The 21,777-nt window shown below is 45.8% G+C and overlaps 1 protein-coding gene across 5 annotated transcripts in view; it reads right to left on the reverse strand.

Annotated features, from left to right (window-relative positions):
* The window catches only part of PHF20 (PHD finger protein 20), a 104,696-nt gene that overhangs the window by 77,041 nt on the left and 5,878 nt on the right, over positions 1-21,777 (reverse strand). The window contains exon 1 of one of the 5 annotated variants that reach the window (XM_040435803.1): positions 9,150-9,368. The exons of the other annotated variants lie outside the window; for them this stretch is intronic. The gene's annotated coding sequence lies outside the window, so the exon portion shown is untranslated. Of the gene's footprint in view, positions 1-9,149; positions 9,369-21,777 lie in introns of those variants that run through there. 5 annotated transcript variants of the gene reach the window in all.

The raw sequence follows: 21,777 nt of genomic DNA on the forward strand, positions 1-21,777 counted from the left end.
TTTTCATACAAAGTCTCATATTCCACAAACTTGTGACAAAAAATAAAAACTTCCATGAACTCACTATGCCCATCAGCGAATACCTTGGGGTCTCTTCTTTCCAAAATGGGGTCACTTGTGTGGTAGTTATACTGCCCTGGCATTCTAGGGGCCCAAATGTGTGGTAAGTAGGTAAATGACCTGTGAAATCCGAAAGGTGCTCTTTGGAATGTGGGCCCCTTTGCCCACCTAGGCTGCAAAAAAGTGTCACACATCTGGTATCTCTGTATTCAGGAGAAGTTGAGGAATGTGTTTTGGGGTGTCTTTTTACATATACCCATGCTGGGTGAGATAAATATCTTGGTCAAATGCCAACTTTGTATAAAAAAAATGGGAAAAGTTGTCTTTTGCCAAGATATTTCTCTCACCCAGCATGGGTATATGTAAAATGACACCCCAGAACACATTCCCCAACTTCTCCCGATTACGGAGATACCAGATGTGTGACACTTTTTTGCAGCCGAGGTGGGCAAAGGGGCCCATATTCAAAAGAGCACCTTTCGGATTTCACAGGTCATTTTTTACAGAATTTGATTTCAAACTCCTTACCACACATTTGGGCCCCTAGAATGCCAGGGCAGTATAACTACCCCACAAGTGACCCCATTTTGGAAAGAAGAGACCCCAAGGTATTCGCTGATGGGCAAAGTGAGTTCATGGAAGTTTTTATTTTTTGTCACAAGTTAGTGGAATATGAGACTTTGTATGAAAAAAAAAAAAAAAAAAAAAATAAAGCATTTTCCACTAACTTGTGACAAAAAATAAAAAATTCTAGGAACTCGCCATGCCCCTCACAGAATACCTTGGGGTGTCTTCTTTCCAAAATGGGGTCACTTGTGGGGTAGTTATACTGCCCTGGCATTTTCCAGGGGCCCTAATGTGTGGTAAGTAGGTAAATGACCTGTGAAATCCTAAAGGTGCTCTTTGGAATATGGGCCCCTTTGCCCACCTAGGCTGCAAAAAAGTGTCACACATGTGGTATCGCCGTATTCAGGAGAAGTTGGGGAATGTGTTTTGGGGTGTCATTTTACATATACCCATGCTGGGTGAGAGAAATATCTTGGCAAAAGACAACTTTTCCCATTTTTTTATACAAAGTTGGCATTTGACCAAGATATTTCTCTCACCCAGCATGGGTATATGTAAAATGACACCCCAAAACACATTCCCCAACTTCTCCTGAGTACGGCGATACCAGATGTGTGACACTTTTTTGCAGCCTAGATGCGCAAAGGTGCCCAAATTCCTTTTAGGAGGGCATTTTTAGACATTTGGATACCAGACTTCTTCTCACGCTTTGGGGCCCCTAGAATGCCAGGGCAGTATAAATACCCCACATGTGACCCCATTTTGGAAAGAAGACACCCCAAGGTATTCAATGAGGGGCATGGCGAGTTCATAGAAATTTTTTTTTTTTGGCACAAGTTAGCGGAAATTGATATTTTTAATTTTTTTCTCACAAAGTCTCCCGTTCCGCTAACTTGGGACAAAAATTTCAATCTTTCATGGACTCAATATGCCCCTCACGGAATACCTGGGGGTGTCTTCTTTCCGAAATGGGGTCACATGTGGGGTATTTATACTGCCCTGGCATTCTAGGGGCCCTAAAGCGTGAGAAGAAGTCTGGAATATAAATGTCTAAAAAATTTTACGCATTTGGATTCCGTGAGGGGTATGGTGAGTTCATGTGAGATTTTATTTTTTGACACAAGTTAGTGGAATATGAGACTTTGTAAGAAAAAAAAAAAAAAATTCTGCTAACTTGGGCCAAAAAAATATCTGAATGGAGCCTTACAGAGGGGTGCTAAATGACAGGGGGGTGATAAATGACAGGGGGGTGATCAATGACAGGGGGGTGATCAATGACAGGGGGGTGATCAGGGAGTCTATATGGGGTGATAACCACAGTCATTGATCACGCCCGTGTAAGGCTTCATTCAGACGTCCGGATGCGTTTTGCGGATCCGATCCATCTATCAGTGCATCCGTAAAAATCATGCGGACATCTGAATGGAGCTTTACAGGGGGGTAATCAATGACAGGGGGGTGATCAATGACAGGGGGGTGATCAGGGAGTCTATATGGGGTGATCACCACAGTCATTGATCATGCCCCTGTAAGGCTTCATTCAGACGTCCGGATGCGTTTTGCGGATCGGATCCATCTATCAGTGCATCCGTAAAAATCATGCGGACATCTGAATGGAGCTTTACAGGGGGGTAATCAATGACAGGGGGGTGATCAATGACAGGGGGGTGATCAGGGAGTCTATATGGGGTGATCACCACAGTCATTGATCATGCCCCTGTAAGGCTTCATTCAGACGTCCGGATGCGTTTTGCGGATCGGATCCATCTATCAGTGCATCCGTAAAAATCATGCGGACATCTGAATGGAGCTTTACAGGGGGGTAATCAATGACAGGGGGGTGATCACCACAGTCATTGATCATGCCCCTGTAAGGCTTCATTCAGACGACCGGATGCGTTTTGCGGATCCGATCCATGTATCAGTGCATCCGTAAAAATCATGCGGACATCTGAATGGAGCTTTACAGGGGGGTGATCAGGGAGTCTATATGGGGTGATCACCACAGTCATTGATCATGCCCCTGTAAGGCTTCATTCAGACGTCCGGATGCGTTTTGCGGATCCGATCCATCTATCAGTGCATCCGTAAAAATCATGCGGACATCTGAATGGAGCTTTACAGGGGGGTAATCAATGACAGGGGGGTAATCAATGACAGGGGGGTGATCAGGGAGTCTATATGGGGTGATCACCACAGTCATTGATCATGCCCCTGTAAGGCTTCATTCAGACGTCCGGATGCGTTTTGCGGATCCGATCCATCTATCAGTGCATCCGTAAAAATCATGCGGACATCTGAATGGAGCTTTACAGGGGGGTAATCAATGACAGGGGGGTGATCACCACAGTCATTGATCATGCCCCTGTAAGGCTTCATTCAGACGACCGGATGCGTTTTGCGGATCCGATCCATGTATCAGTGCATCCGTAAAAATCATGCGGACATCTGAATGGAGCTTTACAGGGGGGTAATCAATGACAGGGGGGTAATCAATGACAGGGGGGTGATCAGGGAGTCTATATGGGGTGATCACCACAGTCATTGATCACGCCCCTGTAAGGCTTCATTCAGACGTCCGGATGCGTTTTGCGGATCCGATCCATCTATCAGTGGATCCGTAAAAATCATGCGGACGTCTGAATGGAGCTTTACAGGGGGTTGATCAATGACAGGGGGGTAATCAATGACAGGGGGGTGATCAGGGAGTCTATATGGGGTGATCAGGGGTGATTAGGGGTGATCAGGGGCTAATAAGGGGTTAATAAGTGATGGGGGGGGGGTGTAGTGTAGTGTAGTGGTGCTTGGTGCTACTTTACTGAGCTACCTGTGTCCTCTGGTGGTCGATCCAAACAAAGGGGACCACCAGAGGACCAGGTAGCAGGTATATTAGACGCTGTTATCAAAACAGCGTCTAATATACCTGTTAGGGGTTAAAAAAAACACATCTCCAGCCTGCCAGCGAACGATCGCCGCTGGCAGGCTGGAGATCAACTCTCTTACCTTCCGTTCCTGTGAGCGCGCGCGCCTGTGTGCGCGCGTTCACAGGAAATCTCGCGTCTCGCGAGATGACGCGTATATGCGTGACTGTGCGCAGCGCTGCCACCTCCGGAACGCGATCCTGCGTTAGGCGGTCCGGAGGTGGTTAACTAGTATCAACCACCGGTTTATATTGTTACCATCTATGTGCCTGTCTGATGTCGATTGGGACAAGTGTTGCATGTCCCCTGATGAGCTTGATCTATTAATACAGGGCAAAACACGTTGGGTCTAAAGGTGCCCTGTGATAAAGCCAGAGAGCGAAACGGTCGTCGGGTTGCTCCCCCTAGCCAGGTTGGTTATTTCATTGTTAAGTACTTTATATGCCTTTAGTGCTGCTTGTGGGTTCACCGGTGCCTTAACTGTACTGCATACTATTTATGCTCCAGGGTCTCCTCAGTTTCCCAGATTTGCAACCCTTACCTGGGATGAGGTAGAGCCTCCACTGAGGTGACCCATTTGGGAGTTTTTTGAGTCATTTATTTTTTGATCAGATTTTTCTGATATTTCTAGTGTGCTTGTTACAGTTTCCGGTGTACCACACGGGCAGTGGCAACTTGTTACAATCATGCATTGATATATATACTGGCTATGGGGGGAATTTTCATCCACACTTGTCTGTATTTCCCTTCTGGGTTTTAAACCTTGTATTTTATGTATTGTACTTTTTGCATATATGTTTAATAAAAAAATTTATATGAACATCACCGCTGGCGTGCTGTGCATCTATAGGAGTTTGTGTTGTTGTTTCTAAGGGACCACACGTTGACATGTTGGTGTACTCCAACTGTCAAGGTACCCTTTCTTTGTAATATTACCAATTCATGAGAAAGTATTTAGCACATTTGACATTTGATTGGACGGTTGTTATTACTGTTTAACACTACTATCAATAAGGTTTATCATCATATATAAACTTTAATATCTATGATATATACTGCATTTTTTATTTTTTTGTATATCTAGCTTAGGCCACATTACCAATTACTGACCATCCCATCGAGGTGGGTCAGTATCACCTGTTTACAGGGCCATCCTAGGGAAAAGGAGGTTCCTGAACACGGGATCGCCCCTATCGAGGCCAGGGCTCCAGATGGCAACCAAAATGGTCGCCAATGCGACTTAGAATTTACAAACTTTTTAGTCTTGTCACCATTTGCGACAAGACCGGCCGCTGCAGCTCTGAGGTTGAATACAGCGGCGGGGCACAGGAGATGATAGTTCTCCGCCCCCCCGCCGATGTTCTTCTCAGCAGCGCAGGAGTCTCTGCCTCCCCCCCTGTGCTGCTGCCGCCAATAAGAAGAGAGATGGGAGGAGGGGAGGGGCTGTGACCACTGCGCCACCAATGAAGATAACTGACCTGTTAATACAAATACAGGAGGCGGGAGCCGGAATCAAATAGCCGGCACCCGACCTCTATGACAGGGAGCTGCGGTACCTGAGGGGTTAACTGCCGCTGATCGCAGCTCCCTGTCATAGAGGTCGGGTGCCGGCTATTTGATTCCGGCACCCGCCCCCTGTATTTGTATTAACAGGTCAGTTATCTTCATTGGTGGCGCAGTGCAAACCCCCCAGACATTAACCTTTAGTGGCCCCTTGATTGATCCACCACTAACCTCCCCAGAGGTCTTTATTGTCCATGAGAACACATGGTCATTTCCTGAATGAGTCACGGAGACACAATAAGGTTCCAATATTCCTCATCTGAGGATAAGGCACGTCAGAGCTGCAACTCACAGAACGGTACACTTACGAATAGCTGTGTACAGACAAACCACTCATAAGATGTAGCAGGATCTCCTTCCTTATACTATTCTCAGGATTGGTCATCAATATCCGATCGGTGGTGGTCTAACTCCTAGCACCACCTCCAAATTGCTGTTTTCTGCAACCCCAGAACACAAAACAGTGAACGAGGTTGGAAGCAGAAGGCTCGGTCCTCGGTAGTGGCCATGCCAACATACTGAGGCTTAGGTTCAATTCACTTGAATGGGTGTTGACCTGTAGTATGCTGGCACAGCAATCTGAGCCTTCTGGGTCTGGCTCAATCCACAGTTTTTTTGTTTGTTTTTTAACAGTTGCTGTGAAGAGTGTAGGGACCCCACCGATCAGATATTGTGGGAACAGGTCATCAATATCTACAGATTGTTGTCACATGTGCAGTTTTGGGTGAATTTTTTTTTCAACTCCATTTCTATTCAGAACCATCAGTGGCTTCAAAAACTGCATTAAAACAGCACATGTGAAAGCCGCCGAGTATTTAAGGGGCTGTATGTATTGGAAATGTGATGTGGGAGGGATCATATGCACTAATAGGGATACAAGTGGTTTAGGTCAAAGGCGATTTGGTAACACTCTACCCCACACGGAGCATAAGTAATAGAAATACATTTGAAAGATAACCGAAATATTCTAGTAGTAAAATTTGGGCCTAGAAGACAACAAAACAGCCGGAAACTCTAGTGTATGGGATAAGCAAAGAGCAGTGTGAACACCACCCAGGGGCACTTTTTCCAGTCTAGATCCACACATTTATCTAAAAAAATGGCAAAATAGAAACCTGGCTTAGGTGCCCTGACTGACTATTACAGTGGGCAGGGGGTCAGCCAGATCATTCGTAGGAAGCAATGCTCGTTAGCGATGACCTGCCGGTGTAAAGGTGCCGCCAACGCCTGATCAGGCAGCAGATCACACCGGCTAATAATGATTCTGTATGGAGACGAGTGGTGGCATTAGCGATGGTATTTTCCCCATACTGAGGAGGAGCTCACTAATGACGCCCGCTGCCTGCATTTTGGGGTACAATTGTCTTTAAAAGCAGCTACAGATGAGAGGCACTATAGTGGTTGTTTCTCTAGACCAGGGATCAGCAACCTCCGGCACCCCAGCTGTTGGGAAACCACAACTCCCAGCATGCAAACTTACTTGGCTATCCTTGTAACTCCCATAGAAGTGAGGATTCTGGGAGTTGCAGTTTCAGAACCGCTGGAGGTTGCTGATCACTGATCTATACTTTTTTAATCCTTTTGCATCTACTCCAGGCTGTACCTCAAAAAACAAATATAAAAACACAAAATTGCAATTAGGAGTCTAGCCTAGACCATTTTTACACAGTTTTTACCTCCATGGCGTTATTTCTTAAAATCTCATCTACTGTAATGCACTACATAAAGGGCACCGCAGATACCAGGTGGTTGGGTTGGGAGCTGCTGCACGCGGCCGGCGCTTTATCCTATAGTGTGGTAGCACGGCCGCCTATGCTGGATTGCAGGGTGGTCCTAACCATTGAAACCAGCAGTGTATAAAGCGATGGAGAAGTTAATCCAGCCAGCAAAGGAGGCAATATGGACAATCACGATACATTAGTAAGGGCCTTGTATTAACTTTCTCTACATGATAAATGCCATTTGCTGAGGCGAGACAATGCCTTTAAATTCAGCCAGTCACATGTCAAATCCCCTGCTGTCAACAAGAAAAAATTAACCGGAAAGACCCCATTTTGCATCGGCCACCATAAACGTTCCTTCATGTATGGTTTATAGTGGCCATTTTGGTGGATTTTTATCTGAAGTCTACGGCCAGCTTAGGTCATTGTAAAGTCATTCCTAGGTGTGCCACATTGTGTCTACATCTAACCTACACAAACAAAAGTATCAGGACAACTCTTAGGGCTCATGCATACAGCCGTATGTATTTTGCGGTGCGCAAAAAAAAGATCCGCAAAAAATACGGATGACGTCCGTGTGCATTCCATATGTTGCGGAGCGGAACAGCTGGCCCCTGATAGAACAGTAACGTCCTTGTCCGTAACGCGGACAATAAATAGGACAAGTTTTTTGTTTTTTTTCGCAGAACGGACATATGGAAATGAAATGCGCCCAGTAACTTGTTTTTTTTGCGGACCCATTAAAATGAATGGTTCCCATTGAAAGGGACACAAAGAAAATACGTTTGTGTGCATGGGCCAGCTCAAAATGTTTCCTTCAGAGCAATTGCTACAGGTGTATAAATTCCAGCCCCTAGCCATGCAGTCTGCCTTTACCAACATTTGTGAGAAAATCCCTTGTTCTAAAGCACTCACTGAATTCCAGCGTGGTCCTGTAATAGGATGCCACCACTGCCTCAAGTCAGTTCCCGACATGTCTACCCTCCTAGATATTCCTTATCAACTCCGAGAGGTATTACAGAGTGGAAGCATTCAGAAACCACAGCAACTCAGCCATGAATTTGTAGACCACGTAAAGTTATAGAGTGGGGTGCTGAGGTGTACGGTGGGAAAAGTCACTGACTGCTGACCCCATAAGTCCAAACCTCCTCTGCCAACAACATCAGTACAAAAACTGTGCACCAGGAGCTTCATGGAAAAGGTTTCCAGGGCCGAACAGTTGCATGCAAGCCTTACGTCACCAAGCACAATGCCAAGTGTCAGGTGGCGTGATGTAGAGCCCGCAGGCACTGTACAGCAGGAAACACCTTTTGTGGAGTGATCACTCTTCCCTATTCGGCGTCTGATGCACTGGATTTGGTGAATACCAGGAGAACTTTACCTGCCTGACTGCATTATGTACATAGCTGTACATTGTGGTGGAGGAGAGATAATGCTATGGGGGGGTTCAGGGGCTGGGCCCCTTAGTTCCAGGGAAGGATAATCTTAAAGGGGTTCTAGTGGTATAGCAGGGGGTGTTAGATCATCTATATCTAATTTTTTGGGGTCCATCCTGAGGATAGGTCATCAATATTAAATGCCCAGAGAACCCCTTTAAGACTTCAGCATACAAGACATATTGGACAACTGTATGATTCCAGCTTTGTGGGGACATTTTGGGGAAGGTCCTTGTCTGTTCCCGCATGGCTGTGCAAAAGTGCACAAAGCAAGGTCCATAAAAGGGCATGGTGGGAGAGTCTGGAAAAACCTGACTGGCCCAAAGGGGTGAAGTAGAACAGGAGACTGGATTTAGAATGGGACATTATAACAGCTCCTGTGTAGTACGTGTCCCAATACTTCTGTCCATGTGGTGCATTTCCCCTACAGGAAGATCTATGAGGAAACCCTGCACATGCCGTCAGTGAATGGAGCATTTGTCTACTGTATCCATGCAGGGATGGTGCAGCCTATGAGACATCACATAGGGCTCCATTGACAGTGGACTCCCACTAGTTCTAGCAGTGCTGGGCATGCAGCGCCCTCTAGAGGAATTGGCACAAAGCAAAGTGCCATTCATAACCTCACTGCGATAGCGGAGCACCGCTCTGGAGCCTCAGCACAGCTGCCCCGACCTAAGGCACGAGATAAGCAGAGCGCTCCTAAACCACCAGGGAGTGGCTGCCTCCGTGACAGTCAGTGGGAGCAGAGGAATGCTATAGGGCAGAGACATGACAGCATGATAGAGGGGACCACACAAAGCCAGGGCGCCCCCTCACCCGCCAGGACCGGCGCCCCCTCACCCACCGCCTCCCGCCAGGAGCGGCGCCCCCTCACCCACCGCTGCCTCTTCCTCCCCGGTCACGATGCGCAGCCTCCGATTCTCAGCACTGCGATCCACGTGGAGAGAGGCCCGCTGTCCGGGAGCTGGCGCCGCCTGCAGGGCGGGTTACCCGGGCTGCTGTGCTCACCATAGCACACAAGGCGCGGGATCGGGACGGGCGCTCCGACACACACCGCTCGGGCTGCGGGACAAGCCGTGAACCGGGAACCGCCGAGAAGGTGGCCGCCACAAAGGTTAACAAGCTGACGCATCCTGCCCCCTGCTGGTGAGTATGCAGACGGCAGGCTGTGCTGCACAGAGGACTCGGCGGGGGCTCCATGTGCAGCTGACAGCAGGTGACCTCTCTCCACTGGAGATACAGCCAGATGCCCCAACAGCTGGCAAGACCATCCGAGTAGTGCCTGCTCAATGGCCCCCCATCATGTATCTTTATATGTTCCCAAATACCATTAGCCTGCAGAGAAGTGGTTGCCAGCTACCCATCTTTTGGGCGTTACAATGAAGGCTATCCTCAGCCAAGATAATAAGGAAGCAAGTGGCACTGCAACACCATCCCTGGTCATAACCTCCCGGCCCAAGTGGTAAGGACACCTCTAAATGGTTAAAATAATTGTGCTTATGCAGAGGTGCCACCTTTCTGCCATTCCTGACTGCTGTGCCAATAAACAGCATGCCACGTATAAGCCGCACAGTAATTAGCCACAGCACAGAAGAGTCCATACAATATTGTCCAGCATCCACAGCGGCGCTGCAGGAAGGACCCCACCACTATGTGCCAGTCTGTGCAGAGAATGCAGGTAGGGCGGATCACTAGGACAGCACTGGGCACATCCACGGCCTCATGCACAGTGGTTTCAGACCGCATCTTAGCATTTTTTTGTGGACTGGATGTGGACCCATTCATTTCAATTACACCATGTGCTGCCTGCATCCGCACGTCTGTTCTGCGGCTCTGCAAAAAAGATAGAACAGGTCCCATTCTTGATTATAACCACTGACTGCCTGCAGCGGTGTGCACCCAGTGGTGCAGATTACGCAGATCAACTGCAGCATAATACAGGACCAGGAAAAGGGTTTCACCTTTTCCAATACAAGGGTGAGCAATCTGGAAAGTCTGCACCAATAACTGCAAGTAAAGCCTCATTCACACATCAGTGTTTGGTCAGTGGTTGTGAGCCAAAACCAGGACTGGAGCCTCCACAGAGATAAGGTATAAGGGAAAGATCTGCACCCGCTCTGTGTTTAGACCCGCACCTGGTTTTGGCTCAAAATCACTGATGGAAATCACTGACTGAACACTGACGTGTGAATGAAGCCTAATACGTCAAAAACAGTGTTGAATTCTGAAGTCTGCACTTGTTTGCAGGTAATCAAAGGGTGCAGAAAAAAATACTGCGCTTATGCTGCATTTTCTTCTAGCAAGGGAAACGCACAGCAGACAATGACCTCAATGTAACTTCTGTAATCCATGTCATTCAGTTTTGCCTTTTCCCCTTTGCAGGAAATAAATGCAACATAAATGGCGTTTGTTTCATCCAAAATTCAGCATATTAGTATGTGGCAACACCTTTAAAGGCTAGGAGCACCTTCAGGGCCATTTTATTTTCACAATTGCCTTTTACGCATTTTGGGCTAAAAATCGGTTTTACAACTGGTCTTTATTAAAAAATATTGAGCTGTTCTGTCACAAAGGGTTAACTGTTTTTCTAACTATGACTGGTACTTTCACTTTGTGCAGTTACCCAATAACTCATCTGTAAACTACTGAGCGGTAATAAACACTTATTTTAGGCTACTTCACACTAGCGCAAATATTTTTCCGGTATTGAGATCCGTTATAGGTTCTCAATACCAGAGAAAAACACTTCCGTTTTGTCCCCATTTATTGTCAATGCGAACAAAACGTAACTGAACAGAACTTCTCCAAAATGCATTCAGTTCTCATACCGGAGAGCAAACCGCAGCATGCCGATGTTTTCTTTCCGTCCTGGGATGCGGAGTAAGACTGATCCGGCATGACCCACAATGCAAGTCAATGGGGACAGATCTGTTTTCTCTGACACAATCTGACAATAGAAAACGGATCTGTCCCCCATTGACTTTCAGTGGAGTTCATGACGGATCAGTCTTGGGTATGTTAAAGATAATACAACCGGATCTGTTCATAACGGATGCAGATGGTTGTATCATCAGTAACGGAAGCGTTTTTTGCTGAACCCTGCCGGATCCAGCAAAAACCGCTGGTGTGAAAGTAGCCTAAGACCGATAAAATAACTTTTAGCTCAAAATTAGTACAAAGCAAAACAAAATACCGCCAAAAGGTGTCCATAACCTTTAAGCCGGGTTTACACTTTGCTATTGAATTGTATAAACACAAAAAAGCATGTTTTGACAGTATTTTATTTTTTTTAATTTGAAGGAGTTGTGTTAATATTTTATGTCATCCCCTTCACAGATCGCTGGGGGTCTGGCCGCTGGGAGCCCACCGATTACAAGAACAGGTCCAGGTACATGAGCACTGCTGCTCCACTCATTTCCGAGCCGAGCGCTGTACTCGGCGCAGTTTTGTGTGCAGAAAATGCGGCTATTCTGCAGATCTCACCATTTCATTGAAAAGGGTGAAGTCTGCACAAAAATCACAAGTGACATGCTGCAGGTTGTAAAATCCGCACAGCAGGTCAATTTTCACAGGAGATTTGTCCAATACCATACACTTTAGCGATTAGATAATAATGCACTGTATTACGCTGCAGTCTATCCATATGAAAATCTGCATCATGTGCAGGCACCCTAAAAATCTATGTATACCTTTGATGGCAATTATTTATTTTAACTTGTTGGGGACACATGACGTATCGGTACGTCATGTGTAGCTCCGATCACCGGCGGGCTGTGATCGGAACAAGGTGCCTGCTCAAATCATTGAGCAGGCACCCTGGGACAATGCGCAGAGGGGTCCCGATGCCTTCCTGTGACGAGCCTGTGAGATCCAGCCCCCTGGATCTCACAGGCCAGAAGCTGTATGAGTAATACACACTGCATTACTCATACAGCTAATGCATTCTAATACAGAAGTATTGGAATGCATTGTAAAGGGGATTAAACCCCCAAAAGTTGAAGTCCCAAAGTGGGACAAAAAAAGTAAAAAATAAAATGGCATATTAGGTATTGCCACGTCCGTATTGACCAGCTCTATAAACATATCACATGACCTAACCCCTCAGATGAACACCGTAAAAAAAAAAAAAAAAAAAATATATGTGCTAAAGAAACCATTTTTTGTCACCTTACATCACAAAAGGTCATATGCACCCCAAAATAGTGCCAATCAAACCATCATCTCATCCCGCAAAAAATGAGACCCTACCTAAGATAATCGCCCAAAAACTGAAAAAAACTATGGCTCTCAGACTATGGAAACACAAATACATGATTTTTTTTTGTTTCAAAAATATTATTCTATAAAACTTACATAAATAAAAAAAAAAGTATAGATATTAGGCATTGCCAGTATAACTGGCTCTATAAAAATATCACATGAACTAACCTGTCAGGTGAATACCGTGAAAAGATTTTAAAAAAACTGTAAAAAAAAGCAATTTTTGTTACCTTACATCACAAATAGTGTAATAGCAAGCGATCAAAGTCATAGGCACCCCAAAATAGTGCCAAACAGTCATCTCATCCCGCAAAAATCATACCCTACCTAAGATAATCGCCCAAAAACTGAAAAGAACTATGGCTCTCAGACTATGGAAACACTAAACCATGATTCTTTGTTTCAAAAATAATATCATTGTGTAAAAGTTACATAAATAAAAAAAAATAGTATACATTTTAGGTATCGCCGCGTCCGTGACAACCTGGGTCTATAAAAATACCACATGATCTAACCTGTCAGATGAATGTTGTAAATAACAAAAAATAAAAACTGCCAAAACAGGCATTTCTTGTTACCTTGCCTCACAAAAAGTGTACTATAGAGCAACCAAAAATCATGTGTACCCTAAACTAGTACCAACAAAACTGCCACCCTATCCCGTAGTTTCTAAAATGGGGTCAATTTTTGGGAGTTTCTACTCTGGGGGTGCATCAGGGGGGCTTCAAATGGGACATGGTGTCAAAAAACCAGTCCAGCAAAATCTGCCTTCCAAAAACCGTATGGCGTTCCTTTCCTTCTGCGCCCGTACAGCAGTTTACGACCACATATGGGGTGTTTTTCAGAGCCATAAATATTTGTTTGGCTGTTAACCCTTGCTTTGTAACTGGAAAAAGCAAGGGTTAAATGGAAAATCTGCCAAAAAAAGTGAAATTTTGAAATTGTATCTCTATTTTCCATTAATTCTTGTGGAACACCTAAAGGGTTAACAAAGTTTGTAAAATCAGTTTTGAATACCTTGAGGGGTGTAGTTTATAGATTGGGGTCATTTTTGGGTAGTTTCTATTATGTGAGCCTCACAAAGTGACTTCAGACCTGAACTGGTCCTTGAAAATTTCTGAAAAAATTTCAAGATTTGCTTCTAAACCTTATAACATCCCCAAAAAATAAAATGTCATTAGCGTTTACAAACTATGGTACAAAAATGTGAATTTCCGCTTTTTGAAGCAGCTCTGACTTTCTGAGCACCTGTCATGTTTCCTGAGGTTCTACAATGGCCAGACAGTACAAACACCCCACAAATGACTTCATTTCGGAAAGTAGACACCCTAAGGTATTCGCTGATGGGCATAGTGAGTTCATGGAACTTTTTATTTTTTGTCACAAGTTAGCGGAAAATTATGATTTTTTTCTTTTTTTTTTTTCTTACAAAGTCTCATATTCCACTAACTTGTGACAAAAAATAAAAAAACTTCCATGAACTCACTATGCCCATCAGCGAATACCTTGGGATGTCTTCTTTCCAAAATGGGGTCACTTGTGGGGTAGTTATACTGCCCTGGCATTCTAGGGGCCCAAATGTGTGGTAAGGAGTTTGAAATCAAATTCTGTAAAAAATGGTTGGTGAAATCCGAAAGGTGCTCTTTGGAATGTGGGCCCCTTTGCCCACCTAGGCTGCAAAAAAGTGTCACACATCTGGTATCTCCGTATTCAGGAGAAGTTGGGGAATGTGTTTTGGGGTGTCATTTTACATATACCCATGCTGGGTGAGAGAAATATCTTGGCAAAAGACAACTTTGTATAAAAAAAATGGTAAAAGTTGTCTTTTGCCAAGATATTTCTCTCACCCAGCATGGGTATATGTAAAATGACACCCCAAAACACATTCCCCAACTTCTCCTGAGTACGGCGATACCAGATGTGTGACACTTTTTTGCAGCCTAGATGCGCAAAGGTGCCCAAATTCCTTTTAGGAGGGCATTTTTAGACATTTGGATACCAGACTTCTCACGCTTTGGGGCCCCTAGAATGCCAGGGCAGTATAAATACCCCACATGTGACCCCATTTTGGAAAGAAGACACCCCAAGGTATTCAATGAGGGGCATGGCGAGTTCATAGAATTTTTTTTTTTTTTGGCACAAGTTAGCGGAAATTGATATTTTTTATTTTTTTCTCACAAAGTCTCCCTTTCCGCTAACTTGGAACAAAAATTTTAATCTTTCATGGACTCAATATGCCCCTCACAGAATACCTGGGGGTGTCTTCTTTCCGAAATGGGGTCACATGTGGGGTATTTATACTGCCCTGGCATTCTAGGGGCCCTAAAGCGTGAGAAGAAGTCTGGAATATAAATGTCTAAAAAAATTTACGCATTTGGATTCCGTGAGGGGTATGGTGAGTTCATGTGAGATTTAATTTTTTGACACAAGTTAGTGGAATATGAGACTTTGTAAGAAAAAAAAAAAAATTCCGCTAACTTGGGCCAAAAAAAATGTCTGAATGGAGCCTTACAGAGGGGTGATCAATGACAGGGGGGGTGATCAATGACAGGGGGGGGGTGATCAATGACAGGGGGGGGGGTGATCAATGACAGGGGGGGGGGTGATCAATGACAGGGGGGGGGGGGGTGATCAATGACGGGGGGGGGGGGGTGATCACCCCCCCTGGAAGGCTCCAGGGAGACGCCTGTATGTGTTTTGCGGATCCGATCCATCTATCAGTGGATCCGTAAAAATCATGTGGACATCTGAATGGAGCTTTACAGGGGGTTGATCAATGACAGGGGTGTAATCAATGACAGGGGGGTGATCAGGGAGTCTATATGGGGTGATCACCACAGTCATTGATCACGCCCCTGTAAGGCTCCATTCAGACGTCCGTATGCGTTTTGCAGATCCGATCCATCTATCAGTGGATCCGTAAAAATCATGCGGACATCTGAATGGAGCTTTACAGGGGGTTGATCAATGACAGGGGGGTAATCAATGACAGGGGGGTGATCAGGGAGTCTATATGGGGTGATCAGGGGTGATCAAGGGTGAATAAGGGGTTAATAAGTGACAGGGGGGGGGGGGGGGGTGTAGTGGTGCTTGGTGCTACTTATTACTGAGCTACCTGTGTCCTCTGGTGGTCGATCCAAACAAAAGGGACCACCAGAGGACCAGGTAGCAGGTATATTAGACGCTGTTATCAAAACAGCATCTAATATACCCATTAGGGGTTAAAAAAAAAACCACATCTCCAGCCTGCCAGCGAACGATCGCCGCTGGCAGGCTGGAGATCAACTCTCTTACCTTCCGTTCCTGTGTGCGCGCGTTCACAGGAAATCTCGCGTCTCGCGAGATGACGCGTATATGCGTGATTGTGCGCAGCGCTGCCACCTCCGGAACGCGAATCTGTGTTAGGCGGTCCTGGAGGTGGTTAAGGATGAAAATGAGCCCGGTCCCTAAAGGGTTAAACCAAAAACTTTTTTTTTTGGTCTTTATTAAAAATGATGAGCCGTTTTCCCATCACAGCTTGGATTTTCTCTAGTAGCAGGATGTGTATTTTCTCTCTGCTGACGACTCCTTATCTTTGTACGCAAAACAGACAAGTATAGGACAGGTTCTATCTTTTTTGTGGGGCTGCATCTATTCCGCATTTCTTTTGCAGATCGGATGAGGACTGAAAATACGATCTTGTGAATGGGGCTAAAAATGGAAATTCCACTCCATAAACAGCATTGTAACAGGGAACATCCAAATAGATCCTACCCCAATTAGTCATACTGAGGACAGGTTATGCCTTCTAGTAGCAAATGCGTGGTGGCCCTCCTTTACTTTGGCAGGCTCCGTTCTAGAGATAGGTGCCGGTCCCAGCTCTGGGACCTGCACCTATCCGAGATTGGGGGCATATCCTAGAAATATTCCCCCAATGTATGAGATGGGCTAACCCCTTTAACTTCCTGTTGAGAACCATGCCCCTCTAGGAGCATATGGTCTAAATAGCATATCAGGAGCCTAAGTTACCAGCTGCAGCTTCAGGACACTAAACCCATGATTGGGTCCAGAGAAGCTGACCCATGGTCAGGCAGGGATACACAGCATTAGAAATCACTTTGGGACAGAGGGGTTCTATCCAGGAAATACAGCTATCACACAGGGAATGTTTCCTGAACTGAAACGCTTGTGTGAAGTTGTCCATTAGCATTAGATCATTTAAAGGGGTTGTGCAACAAGTATCTATTGATGACCTATTCTAAATATAGTCTGTCAATATCAGATTGGTGGGGGTCTGACTCCCAGCTGTTTGAAGGGGTAGCGGTACGAGCGCTTCTTCCGCTTCAAAATTACCTGCGTGCCGTTTCATTTGCAGAGGTGGCGCAGAGTAATTACAACTGCTCGTCCCATTCACTTGGGACCCTTTAGGTGGGACCTGCGCTTATCGGACATTGATGGCATATTCTTTCCTTTTTATGGTCCACTACTGATTTTGGCTTTAAACACTGCATCAAAATACCTGAACATGTGGTAGCACCCAGATACAGCATCTCACAAAAGTCAGTACACCCCTCACATTTTTGTAAATTAATTTTATTCAATCTTTTCAGTGGACAACACAGAAAATCTGACATGGATACAATGTAAAGTAGTCAGTATACAGAATGTATAACAGTGTAAATGTGGTGTGCCCTCAAAATAACTCATCATGTGACTCAGTGTTAAAAGGTCTCAGGTGTGAATGGGGAGCAGGTGTGTTAAATTTGGGGTTCTCTCTCATAATGGTCACTGGAAGTTCAACATGCCTCCTCATGGCAAAGAACTCTGAGGATCTGAAGAAAAAAAACCAAATAAAACTACAACTCCCACCATGGCCTGCTGTAGGCTGATTGCATGAGTTCTGCCAGCAGCCAGAGGTTAAAAGGTCTGGGTGGGGGTCAGTCTGTCAGTGCTCAGACCATACGCCACACACTGCATCAAATTGGTCTACATGGCTGTCGTCCCAGAAGGAAGCCTCTTCTAAAGCTGATGCATAAGAAAGCCCCCTAAACATTTTCCTGAAGACAAGCAGACTAAGCGCATGGATTACTGGAACCATGTCCTGTTGTCTGACGAGACCAAGATACATACTGAAGTAGAGCAAGATCCTCTGCCTCTGGAAATTGGGCCGCAGGGAGGTATTCCAAGATGATAACGACCCCAAACACCTACAAGACGACCACTGTCTTGCTAAAGAAACTGAGGGTAAAAGGTGCTGGACTGGCCAAGCATGTCTTCAGACCTAAACCCTATTGAGCATCTGTGGGGCATCCTCAAATGGAAGGTGGAGAAGCACACGGTCTCGAACATCCACCAGCTCCGTGATGTCATGGAGGAGTGGAAGAGGATTCCAGTGACAACCCAAGAGATTTAGGGCAGTGCTGGGAAATAATGGTGGCCACACAAAATATTGACACTGTGGGCACAATTTGGCCATTTTCACTTAGGGGTGTACGCACTTTTGTTGCCAGAGGTTCAGACATTAATGGTTGTGTGTTGAGTTATTTTGAGGGCAGACCACATTTACACTGTTATACAAGCTGTACACTGACTACTTTACATTGTATCAGTGTCAGATCTTCTGTGTTGTCCCATGAAAAGATGGAATAAAATATTTACAAAAATGTGAGGGGTCTACTGACTTGGGAGATACTGTATATCCCAAATCTTGATAGGTGCAGTTGTCAAGAGATCCAAGCTATTAATGGTCTGGCTGATGAGTGTACATCGGTCTTGGAATTACCCTAAAACATCAAAAGGCAAAGTGTATTCATCATAGGTTCTGGAACCGTGATTATCAGGGCACTTATCCCCTTATCCTGTGTATAGTGGATAAGTGGTCTTAATGGGACCACTTATCCACCATGCCTCCAATTGGTATGTATTCTACCAATACACTAGGATATGCCACCAATGTCAGATAGGAGCACCTGCTCCCATCTCCAGAAAGGGCCCCCCCCCCCCCAAAGTGAATGAGAATACACTACCCAAGCACAGCTGCTGTTTATTCACATCTATGGGAGTAGTGAAAAATAGCCGAGCACTGGGTCAGCTTTTGCCACCAGTACCATAGTGGTGAAAGGAGAGGTGGCCGTGCACGCATGGTGCGCTCAATTCACTTCTATAGGAGATTTGAAAATAGCCGAGCGCGCTCACTCACTGTTTTCCGAACTCCCACAGAAGTGAATGGAGAGCACAGGCAAAGGCGTGGTTCGCGCTTGCTCACTTTGGGAGATCTGTTCTAGGTCCCAGAGGTGAAAAGTACACCTACCTGACACTGGGCCACATTTTATGGGAGCCTTCCTTATATTTGTGTCACCTCTAGGAACCCCACCTCTTGAGAAAAGTAGGGTCAAGGGAGCAGCATCTATATGGAGATTTAATGGAGAGGAGGTCATGCATATGAAGTTGTTACAGAAAGGGATTGTACATGTGTTTAGGATGTACATAGGATAGTTCTGTTGGGCCTTGTGTAATGAGACCACAGGCTGCTTTAAGTTTCTTATCTAAACAGCTGAAGGTGAACCAGCGGTGGAGAAAGTCGACCCTAGAAGCCATGCCAGTCTACATGAAACATCCAACAGGGCATGCTGCAAGCATTTCATGGCTGCATTCATAGGGCTGTGCGGTCCGTGTGAAAACCACATTTCCTTGATTGACTGGAGCCAAACTCACAGCATCAGTGATTACTGTCCTGTACTCATACGATACTGTCTGTATCACAGACCCACAAGCATAGGAGGAGATTACCACGATGCAGGAAATGTCACATGACAGCAGCCAGATGAAAGCCGCCTTAGATCCACTTCACAGAGGGTTTTGTATATTTTATACTGCTGTGGCAGCATTTGTGATGCGAGTCTGGCAAAAAAACACCTCATAAAAAGCCAAATCATGAGCATGAAGTTTAGAGAAGAAATACCTCCGTGATCAAAAGTGCGCATAACCCCACAAACAAATCTATATTAAAGGGGTTATCCCACCTTCTCGTTTCCATGCCTTGACTGCTCTCTCATGTTCGAGAAACTGCTCAGTCAGGGGGCGTTTACATTTCTATTGACTGACAGCAGGATCAGCGGTCTGCTGATCTACTGACTCCGCCTCCTTGCTTAGCGTGCGCGCTCCCGTGTGAGCTGGAAATCATTCGCTCAGCCGCCGCAGCTACAATCCTACTTCTTCCATCAATAACCTAGACTTATAAGCGCAGGAGAACTAACAAGCGCAGAGAGTTCTCTGCAAAAAAAAACAGGACGAACTAAAGGAATCCATCACGCAGGTGAGAAAATGCGCAAGCCCGAGAGTCAGGTCAGGCTGCGTAACAGTCAGGTCAGGCCGTAACCTATAACAACCGGCAGTAAACAAGGCTACAAAAGAAGGTCAAATATATAAAGAAGGGAGGACGAATCTCTAATAACTTCTATTGGGTAATTGATACTGGTGTCAAAAACTACAGCGGCCATTATTGATTCCGCTACCACGGACCACAATGGAATTCGGAATCCATATCGGGATCCTCCGCTAACCGGAAGCCGAACTTTAGACGCCGAATTTAAAACAGAAGTTCGCTCAACACTAACAATAAGGCCTCATGCACACGGCCGTTGTGTTCCGTTCCGCAAAATAGGGTTCCGTTATTCCGTGATCCGTTTTTGTTTCAGTGTCTTCCTCTATTTTTGGAGGACCACCAGACATAAAGAAAAGTAAAAAAAAAAGTCTAAGACAGGTTTGCCATGCAAATGATAGGGAAAAAAACGGACGCGGACGACAATCTTGTGTGCCTCGGCGGTTTTCAGCGGTCCCATTGACTTGAATGGGTCCGCGAACCGTTTTCCGCAAAAATAATAGGACAGGTTATAATTTTTTGACGGACTGGAACCGCGGATCACGGACGGCAAACGGTGCATTAGCAGAGTTTTCAACGGACCCATTGAAAGTCAATGGGTCCGCAGAAAATCACGAAAAAACGGCACAACGGACACGGAATGAAACAACGGTCGTGCCTTAGGCAGACTTCAAAAGATGGGATAACCCCTTTAACTACTACTTAAAGAGGACCTTTCATGGGTCCAGACATTATGAAATAAGTAGGGGGTTCTGCAGGAATACTAGCTCATCTCTCCAGCGTTCTGTTTGCCAGCTGTGCCCGTTCACTTTTCCCGCCTGGTATGTAAATGATTAGCATCGGAACAGGGAGGAGGAGACGCCATGTTTCTCAATGGGCGTCTCCTTCTCCCTGGCTGTAGCGCGGTCCAATCACAGCGGAGAGAGTCACAGCCAGGGAGAGAAAAAAAAACAACTCACCTTCTCCCTGTCTGTGACGCTCTCCGCTGTGATTGGACCGCACTACAGCCAGGAGGAGGAGACACCCATTGAGAAACAAGGCAGTCTCCTCGAGATGGGACTCGCACCTATCCGACATTAATAGCATATTGCTGGGATATGCAATCAATGTCCCTGATGGGCCATGCCCCCCAAAAATTAAGGGGTTGCTCCTATCTGAGCCGTTCATGGCATAAGTGGCAGCCAGCGGTTGGTGGTGGCATGGACGGCCATAACGCCTATAAGAGTCAATGGGAGCTGCACAAACTGTAGCGCGTCGTGCTATGCCATTTCTGCAAAGCCCTATGGGAATATTCCTCCTTACCTCCTTTCTACGTCTTCACATGACTCCATTACCCTGTATTAGTCCTGCTTGCTTGTGTGGCCAATATGCAAAGAAAAACTGACAACTGGGTGGTCTCCAGGGCGTGAACTTGAGTCACTGTCCTATATCATGGACGGTGTCGGAACAGCTCCAGCAGCAAGATCTCGTGAAACTCACACCATCTCATGAGACGACGCTGGGACACGGCTCGACACAGATGTCGTGTCTTTTAGCCAAGGCACTCGCAGCCAGCATCAGGGGAAGCAAAGGAGATCCGGACACCAAGGGCAGGGCTGAGGAGTCGGTAGATAAATGCTCCGACTCCTCCGTTTTTGGTACTTCCGAATCCTCTGTATTTAATATGCGAATGTATTTTATGCATTCCTTGAAGGAAAGAAAGGCAACATACATGTCATTACCACAGAACTACTGGCTAGGAGCCGCTGCCTTCTCCTTTGTGTGCTGATCTTCTGCTGAAGATAGGGCAGTGGGGGGATCCAGGAAGGGGCATTTATTGTAAAACCTGATTTCCCTAGTAGAATCCCATAGTCATGTTTAATCTGAGTTTACAAGTTTTTATAGCC

Source organism: Bufo bufo, chromosome 6 (genome assembly GCF_905171765.1).
Source record: "Bufo bufo chromosome 6, aBufBuf1.1, whole genome shotgun sequence".
Classification (NCBI taxonomy): domain Eukaryota; kingdom Metazoa; phylum Chordata; class Amphibia; order Anura; family Bufonidae; genus Bufo; species Bufo bufo.